The following is a 10,324-nucleotide window of genomic DNA, read 5'->3' on the forward strand; positions in this document are numbered from 1 at the left end:
AAAACTGTTCCATATCGTGTATACTGCAATAGCCGTCAACAATAAGAATAATCTGAGTATCTGTGTACATATACTATAATATTATATAAAACCGACGGCGGGACACAATTATAATGCGCATAGCCGCCGACACTCCGCGGATTATCACGAAAATATTCTCCCGGATGTTCGATTGTTCGATGTCGACCTGGCACACGAAAGGCGGTCAATCTCGTCGGTAGCCGTTCCAATTTGCAAAAGTATTGTTCATGTACAGTCGCGATGTACCTATGTCCTATACACGTGTATAATATTATAATATTATTATCATGTACCTACCTGTTGCACGTTACACACGCCACGACTTTTCGCGCGTCAAATCGCGGTCCGTATAAAGGCGCATTATGTTTACAGATTTATATGAGATGAGATCGCAAAAATCGTGCATATAAAATATAGCTAGATATAGCCACGTATAGTTTATTATATTATATTATAGGTAGGTATATGCTTATAATTGAACGGTGCGCGTGGATCGAACAAAAATTAACGTCAATTACCTAAAATTACAACGGTTTATTGTGAATCCAAGTCGTGAAAATAAGTAATTTATTATTATTATTATTATTGTCGTAATAATAATGCACCCACAAACGCGATGAGTGGTCAACAGGGTCCCTCGTTAAAATCTGTGCTAAGTACTATAACACTTAGTATGTACAATAATACAAGTCACACGGCTGACACACGCCGGTCGCCGACTGACAAGTTAAATTTGCATTTCACGTGCCAATTATATATATGCCATATGCGTGCGTTTAATGTTTATACCTACATATATTATATAGGTAGCAACTAGCAATATACTGCACGTATACCTATGTCGTATGTATATATATGCAGTGATGTGTGAGTAGGTGGACGTCAACATCGTATCAATTACCGCCACTATTCTTTGCGGTTCAGTTATAATCTAAATCTAATTCTAATCTAAACTCAATCACGCATTAACAAAAACTCATTACATTTTTGTGTTAATCCACAAATTGTGAATTTCGATTGATAAGTTTAAATAATTTCATAGTCAATATAGGCATAGATATAGAGATAGACGTATAGTCAATACAATAATCACCACTTAACCACCATATTATGGTGATCCATCAAAGTTATGATCAAATCCAATATAGATACATAACTAGGCATTATAATTTATAATAACGAATGAAATATAAGTTATGGTCGTTACAAAGGCACTGTTACGGCGTGAACACCGGAATATACTTATATAATATCGAGTATGTTTAATGTACAGGTAATAAGTACTATCGACGATTGTCGGTATCGACAGATTAAAATAGTATTTATTATGTCACCCTGGGATCGTTGATAAAAGGCACGGTTCGCCAGTCTTTACTCAACGAGCGTCGGAAACATTGCCGGTCATTATAAGCGTCGTCAAAATCACGTTTTAACACAATTAAAATAGTGTTTATTTAATTAATTATTCTTAATATTTTTTGTCTATATAATAAATTGTTATATCAATTATACAGTCCACTAGTTATTATTTTATATTTATTTTAATTCAAACTGAGCCGAAACAGGCACAATCAGGGTCAAAATAATTTGGTAGAGCCTCTCCTCACGCCCAATGGTAGTTGCAACTACCATTTTTAAGTACCATTCATTTCTGCCATTTCAGATTCCACAGATCGAAGTATTGGTTTTACAACGATGTGTTTTTTTTTCATACACATGACACTTTCATGAGCCAAGTAACCCAAACATAGAAATGGTCTATCCAAAATTCTAAACACTCCCACCACTATTATTTTACGCGTTTTAGATTCAGAGCAGAGCCATATATATTTTATGTACGATAAGTATAGTACCTAAAAATGCTACGATTTTCAACTTTGAAAGTGGTTTCTGTTATCAAATTGAATCTAGTTGGACTTTATGAGAGGTCAAAACAAGTGAAAATATGGAAATTTTTTTGTAGTTAAGAATTCTTAATTAGTTTAATACCTTTTCGTGGCTATGATTTGAAAATGTAATTCAAGATTCCTCATAAGCTGTTATTACTGGATTTAAAGAAAAAATTTAGCGTAAATCCACAAATATTTTTATGAGCGTCCAAAATTTAAATTTTCTAACCGCATATACACAGCAGTGTTATATACATCATGGGTTAAGAGTTATATAATAATAATAAACACTTCACAAATCGAATAACAGTACATACACTGTACATATACGCAAACAAACATAATTACGAGATAAAATAACACGTTTGCTATTAATGACATACCCAGCTAGGTACCTAGGTACCGCTCGGCTGTATATAGAACAAAACATTCCTATAATAATATGTATCACACGTCATATACGCGCGTATGGATAATGTAGTAATAATTATTACCGAAAACACATATTACAATTATATCTAATAATAACGCTTGTCAGTCGTAGGTACTCTCAGGACAAAAGTCGTATTATGCGGAGACGTATAATTCGGTGATTTATTTTTTTTACAGCACACGCGTATCATAGCGGGTACGTATATACTATATATGTTATAATACACTATATAATAGCTTCTTGTCGGGCTTGAATAAAAATGAATAATATACAGCTCGCCTGTAATATAATATTATACCTTATAACGACAGCGGACAAGATACATCTCGCGTACATAATGTATATAAAAGGTGTGTATATATATATATATAGATGCGGCAGGATGAGCAGGATGCGTGAACGCCGCCGAGGATAAGTCAATGATGATAATATGCCCGGCTATATATAGAAACGGGTCGTAAAAAAAGGGTTAGGCCTTGTGTAAGTATGGTACATAAATACGACGATACACAATATACACATTTATACAATATACCTACTATTGTGATAACGACGATCGTAATATTATGATATATTGTGTATAAATGTATAATAATATAATATTATGTAGTACAGCATCGGACGGCGGTGGTGGCTGCGACTCGGCCCCGCGTATAGTAAGTACCCGCGGTGAATGACCTTGACGGTGAAGGTCACGTACGTGCGTGTACGGATATCGCGGCCAATTGCCATCATCATCATGACGATCATCGTCATCATCTTCTTCTTCGTCTTCTAATCCGAAGACACACACACACACACACTCTGTAATAATACAACATATTGGTATTTATATTTGTGTGTGTGTGTGTGTGTGTGTGTGAGTATGTATAAAATACAAACACAACCCGTAAGCGCTTATATTATGTATACGTGACGGGGCGGATATTGACGTCGGACGGACACGCGGTTTGCGCGTGCGTCTGACGAGAATGAAAAAAAAAATGACCGCATAATATATATAGGTATAATATATACCTATATATAGGTATAACGGGAAATGACTATATGAACTGCGACGACGGCGGCCCCGGCTGCGGACGATTATATTATTATCATCTCCGTCAACGTTATTATTATTATCATCATCATCATCATCGTCATTTTATGTGCGTCGTTGGTTCGTGTTTTCGGCCGACGGTTTGCGCCGAAACAACAACGCACAACTCGCTTGCCGGCTCTTTCGTCGGCGCGAATTCCTTCGCAATTATCAAATGCTATTAGGTATTCGTAGGTTTATAATAATATAATGCTATTACCCGCGGGCCGCGACCTCATAAATGATAAAAACCATATATACAAATATACATACTATGTATATTGTTAATCAGGGACCGATAAAACCAGTCAAAGATATCTTATAATATATTATACGATCACAGTATACAAAGTATGGTAAATAAATATAAAAACATTTGAAGCACTTAGCAATAATCACATCTTTTGATATTATAGAGTATAGACAGTGGATGGTTTACATTTTCAATATATTTTCAGTAGACTACAGGTACCTTCTATAGACTATAGTTATATGTTAATAGAAAAATCGCGAAAAATGACTACGCAATATAATGTAGGGTACTTGAAAGAAATTAAAAAAGTTAAGGTAAGTCTAAATATTATATTGTTGTTGAATTAGTAAATCTAATATATTGATGTTAACATATCCTATATTAAGCTGAAACGATTTTGGGAATCGGAAATCTGGGAAGCCGGGACCCAACTAGTATAAATAGGAATCTTAATTTGGGACCCAACTCGGATACAGCTAGCACTTAATTCATCGAGGTTCGATCATAATCGTTTTTTTCATCCATCCTTATAAATGTATAACGCAAATTCTCTGATAACTATACATCCGTGATTCGTGAAACAAAAAGTGTAGAGTCCATGTATCACTGATGCAATTACTATAAGTTTAAATTATAATATACTGTAAACATATACATATAAATATTGTATTAAACATTTATTGCAATTTTAAATCGTTTTTACTTTTAAGACAGTTTTAATTTCGGTATAGACTAAAAAGTATAAAATAATGATATAATAATTGTTCTCCTATACAATATAAATATATATATTATAATAAGTATATGAAATATAAACTTTTTAATTTTTTTAAATTTTAACTATGATAATGAATCATACACTATACCTAACATGCTACCTACTATTATTTGTATCACCCCTAAATGAAACGGTCGAGGGGTAATGGCGTATATACGGTGTAATAATATTGTACTTTCTTGCTAATAAATGACGATTTTTTTATTATGTAGGAACACTAGGGATGATGTACGAGCAATATGTATATACGCATAATATAATATTCATATACTGAGTTATATTGGACTTATAAGTTATAACGCAGGTTATAATCTGATGATTAAAACGAAGGTACCAAATATGTTTGTTTATAGTTAACACGTGTATGGTTCCTGTGAAAATTCATTAGTTTAGGGCTCTAAAAATTTACTAATTCTACTTGATCTATCTGAAAAGTCACGAAATGAACAATATAAAGCTTACCTGGAATTATACAGTTACAGGTAATGAAATAAAAAATAAACCCATACAAATAGAAAAACAAGTGGAATATGTTAGAGGGGAGCAGGGTATATCAACTTCCCCTCCAGGGAGTGTTTCATAGGTTATTTTTATTTTATGTGTATTTATAATATTGTATATTATCATTTGTATCTATAATTATAAAACAATAAAATCAGCAAAAAATAAAATTAAAATAACTTTAAAAAAAAAGTCATAAAGTATGTTAATTTGGATTGTGGAGGGGAAGCCCTCCGTAATTGCCGTATATTAAACTTGAATATTTAATATATTTATTTTATTTCATTTTTATTTTATTTTACATATAAACGGGCTTGCGCCCAGGTAAAAAGGTACATACCTATAACATAATAATATAACAATATACTCAATATAACAAATCATAAAGACAGCTATTAAATAACAAGAATAAACTAAATTAACTTTTAAACTAAGGAAGTGGGGGTCCTCATTTGCTATTCTCATCATGCGGTTTATAGGTTCATTAGACATGTAATTAGTTGAATAGAGAGGGACGTGAAATATAATTGAATTGTGAGTAAAACGCGAAGGCACTCTAAAATTAACAAGCGAGAGAAGTGTTGGAGCGTCAATATCCGAAGAAATAAGTTTAGTGAGGAAGGAAATGTTTTGAGAATATTGACGGTCAGCTAATGTGGATAGGTTGAGCATAGATAAGACAGGGGAATAATCAGGTAGAGGGCAAGGAATTTCTAAAGTGTAACTTGCATAATTGAGGAATTTCCTTTGGACGCCTTCAAGTTGACGACACAAATCACTACAATGCGGATCCCAAACCACAGAACCATATTCAAGAATCGATCGGACGAGAGCGCAATCAAAAGATTTGACTATTCGAGTGATTTATTAAATTTAAACTCACTCGAAACTCCTAATGAACCTAAGTAACTTATAGGCTTTACATGTAATGCTAGTTATACGTGAGCGTGGAGAAAGGGAAGGCATGAATATAAAGCCTAAGTCACGTATAGAATCAACAGATGAAACTCCAACTCCATTTATTAAGTAGGTATTGACTATAGGAGACCGAGTTCTGGTGAAGGACATCCAACGGCATTTAACAATATTGAGAGTTAGGCCTAGGGATTGACGAACCCGTCAAGATCACTTTGGAGAAGTGAACAATCTTCTGCAGTGGTTCAAATAATCTTGAACAATTTCATGTCATCTGCGAAACATAGCAGACGGCTGTGGTATAGTACAGATTAAGCATTATTGACGAAAAGGGAAAAGAGTAAAGGTGAGAGATGACCTCCTTGGGGCACACCTGAAGTGGCAATAAAGGGTTCAGACCTAATATCAAATAGCTTTATCCACTGAGGCCTATGTGTTAAAAAAGATGCAAACCAAGACAGAAGAGGCTCTCCAAAACCAGAAGATCGGAGTATGTGAAGGAGAAATTTGAAGTTATCAGAATCAAATGCCTTGGAAAAATCGGTGTAGATAACATTTACCTGACCACCAACATTGAAAGAACTAAATATATAATTACACAAAGTAATGTTACATGTGACAGTATACCGTCCCAGGCGAAAGCCATGTTGTTCATCAGTGAGTACTGAACGGTTTACTGACGGTGAATGTCATTTGAAACCAGGACTTCAAATTGTTTGGATATGTGGCTAAGTATAGCAATAGGCCTATAGTTTTTAATCTCAGAAGAGTTATTAGATTTTGGAATAGGGGTTAGTGAACTGATCTTCCAGATATCCGTAAATATTCCTTGGTCTATAGAGATAGGTGGAACAGAACCCAAAGCGGGGAAAAAATAACATGTCTTAGGTTGTATAAAAAGTCATCTGATATACCCTCGGGGCCTATTGACAATACATTACGAAAGCAGGTTAGTTTATGGAACACATCACGTTGGGTGAAGCTTCAGTTGTTTGGTAGATCAAAACATAATATGTTTGGGATACATGAGTCAACATCAATTGAAAATTTAAAGTATACTGAACTGAAATGGGTAGCAAATATGTTAACAGAATTGACAGAGTTGCTCTGAGGAACTAAGCACACCATTCAAGGATAGAGATTTGGGGACAGTATTATCTGAGCGATACAATCCCAGAATTTGTTAGGATCCTTAATTAGGGAGTTTTCTGTTCACTTTACATAATGTAAAATATTAATCGCCTCTCCCCCAATATTACGTGTAATATTATTACAATAAAACGTGTACGACAATCATATACGAACACGACACAGCGGAAATCACAGAAAAATAGAAAACATTCAAGGCCGTATGCCTTTCGCGATACCCGTGCACTGCACCACGTGTATCATATTATATTACAGGTACGTGTTTGATATTATTATTATAGCCAGGAACAAATTATATTGCGCTGCTACTGCTTTTTTGTATTTTCAATTTTTATAAGAGATTATTATACTAGCCATTTAAATGCGTATCTATATATTATATACGCGCATTAATGACACGTAGGCGCCGTCTAAGTCCTATAATATAATGTAGCCGTAGTTGCTAGGAAGGACTGCATTCGAAACGGTTTTAAAATGCAGAATACAGTAGAATTTTTATATTTTTTAATCACCGATCGGCGGGTACACATCGTAAACGCAAAACGCTTCACATCCTATGTCCGCTATATGTGTATAATGTGCGTAATACATACAACATACAACATATTACAATATACATATAAATCCTGGGAAATTTATAATTTGTTCCTACGAATGCGGAAACATAATTACAGTTATTATCAATATTATATATGTATTATACACGGACTCATATACCCAAACACCGATGTACATAATATATGTGTATATATATATAACACTATATTATATACTATATAGGTAGGTACACGTATACAAAGCTGCAACGCATTAAAATATTATTATTATTATTGTTATTACGTGTTACTCTACTTAAAATCGACACGACCAGGAATTTGTTACATTTTATTTTTTATTTATAGAACGCTGCACGTCGTTGCATATTTTTTATTAGCTATAGATACGCACCTATACAAACTCGTTCTGCGCTAAAGCCGTATTAGTCGCGTATAGTATACCTATATTGGCTATTACGTGTCGAATCCGCTCTGCGATGTGCCTATACCTACAATAATATTAATAGTCTTGTGTTTTTTTAAACACATCTGCGATGTACAACATTTACTAGGTACTATATACCTGTAATATTTTAAATAAAAAATTGTTACTCTTAGGGACCGAAATACTTGTTACTTTGTCACTAAATTCATATATATACATAAGTTATTATCGTCAAATTACATTAGTAATCAGTAAGTACTAAATAATATTATGGATAGGTATTTATATATTTTATATATTTTTCCCTGCTGTGTAATATTCATGGATATAATTTTTTACACGTCTCTTCATATAATTTGAATAATAATATTTATACTATATGTGTTTATGCGTTCATAAGATTTACCTATATTTTATGGTATTATACCTATATATTGTAAATATTTTTAAAAAATTACTTAATATCCATTAGATGTATATTCATCCATATTTTAACGTGATCACATTTTCATTAGATTGACGGCCATTTAAAGAAGTCAAGTGGGGTGTAAAAAATTATCTAATATAGGTAGTGCATAAATTAATTATATTCTAGAACCTTTTTTAAGATTATATTTTTTATATACGGTGTATAGGTACTTATATTTACAATCAGCTTTCTGAGATATCAAAACGTATCGCAATTTAAAAAGAACTGCAGGATATCAAGACAAAAAAAAACGTTGAACGAGTGTTCCCCGGAACCAATAATAAAATGGGTAGGTCTTTTTTATAGGTAGGTGTGTGGATATTATAAATGTATTATTATTATAACTATAATAATGAAAGATTAAAAAGGAGCTTTAATATTATTTTACTATCGTAAATATATCGCGATAATAATATAATATAAACACATAGGTACACATTAAGTAATTTCATGGGCAATTTATACACACACAGACACCTCATGTAATAATGTAATATTATACACTACGATTGTCTGCTTATTATAATTTATGATAATACACAATATTAATATAATATCATCGAATAATTATTACATTCCGTCGCGGTCGGGTAGGCACCAGTTGATATAATATGAGATATTCACTGCACGCTGAAGCTGCAAGAGTTCATACTTTATAATAATATTATCTTGTTTACTTCACATGTTTATTGAAACATTTAACATAATGAACTTTAAAGTGTGTAAACACTACATCAAATTAAAAGTGTACATACCTAATAACTATACACATGCCCAGAGAAGATTCGTACTAAATATTATGCAAGTATTAGGTATATAATATATTATAACTTATAACTTATAAGCTCAGTAAGTATTGGCGTTTTAAAAATAAATTCAGACGCTATTCGTCTTTGTAAATAATTTGTAATAAACCAGCGTTCAATTTGGATACAGGAATATTATAACAGATGCGAAACAAGTTGCATTGTTTTGTTGTTTTAAATGTTTATTAAATGTTATTTACTTACAAAGTTATAAGTATGAAGTGTGCAGAATGGATAAAACTGATGATTCTTCTGAGACTTTTTAATAATATTTAATGTCTTGACGTAATACACAGTCGTCCTCTGATGACCACTGACATGACGCAGTGACACGACGTTCATAATATTTACTTTCTTGGTATATATTATTATGTTGTAGTTCAAAAGAAATACGAATATATTTATATCCGAAAAAAAAATAATAATAAGATAGAAATTGATAATAATAATAGCTTCTTTCTGCAGATGATGGTTTTCTCAAGCTTTTCGGTATATCTTACCTGGGTAAGATTGACGAAACGTCTAAACCATTACGCCCAGACTGCAGAGGAGTTTAAATTAAATTTCGAAACATAAAAAAGAAGTTATTTATGCAAGTAAAAAAAAATGTACCAACCTGCAAGATAATATACAGTTTTGAGTTTTTTGCATTTTGGTTTCTAATTGCATACCTACTACCTAATATACTTGTCAGATACGCGAATATTTGTGTCACCGTAATGTTATAAATCATGATGTCATATTATAACATTATATATAAGTAATAAGTATATAACCGATTTGGCATTTCAGCTCGGTTTTCATCGAATCCAGTAGACGCGTTCACAATTATTATTATTTACAAAAATCAAAATTAAATGAAGATTAAATACCTATAAAAAAAAGAACAAAATGTATTGCATATTAAAACCAGAGAGGGTATTTAGAGAGAGTTAATCGTTCATTTTACTATGTTTGTACAAACTATTTGGTCTCATCCATTCAATAGTATTCAAATATAGATAATAGGTGGATCGGTTTGTCTTGAAGCATCGTAGATTAGTTTAAGACA

The sequence above is a fragment of the Acyrthosiphon pisum genome, chromosome A1, assembly GCF_005508785.2.
Source record: "Acyrthosiphon pisum isolate AL4f chromosome A1, pea_aphid_22Mar2018_4r6ur, whole genome shotgun sequence".
NCBI lineage: Eukaryota > Metazoa > Arthropoda > Insecta > Hemiptera > Aphididae > Acyrthosiphon > Acyrthosiphon pisum.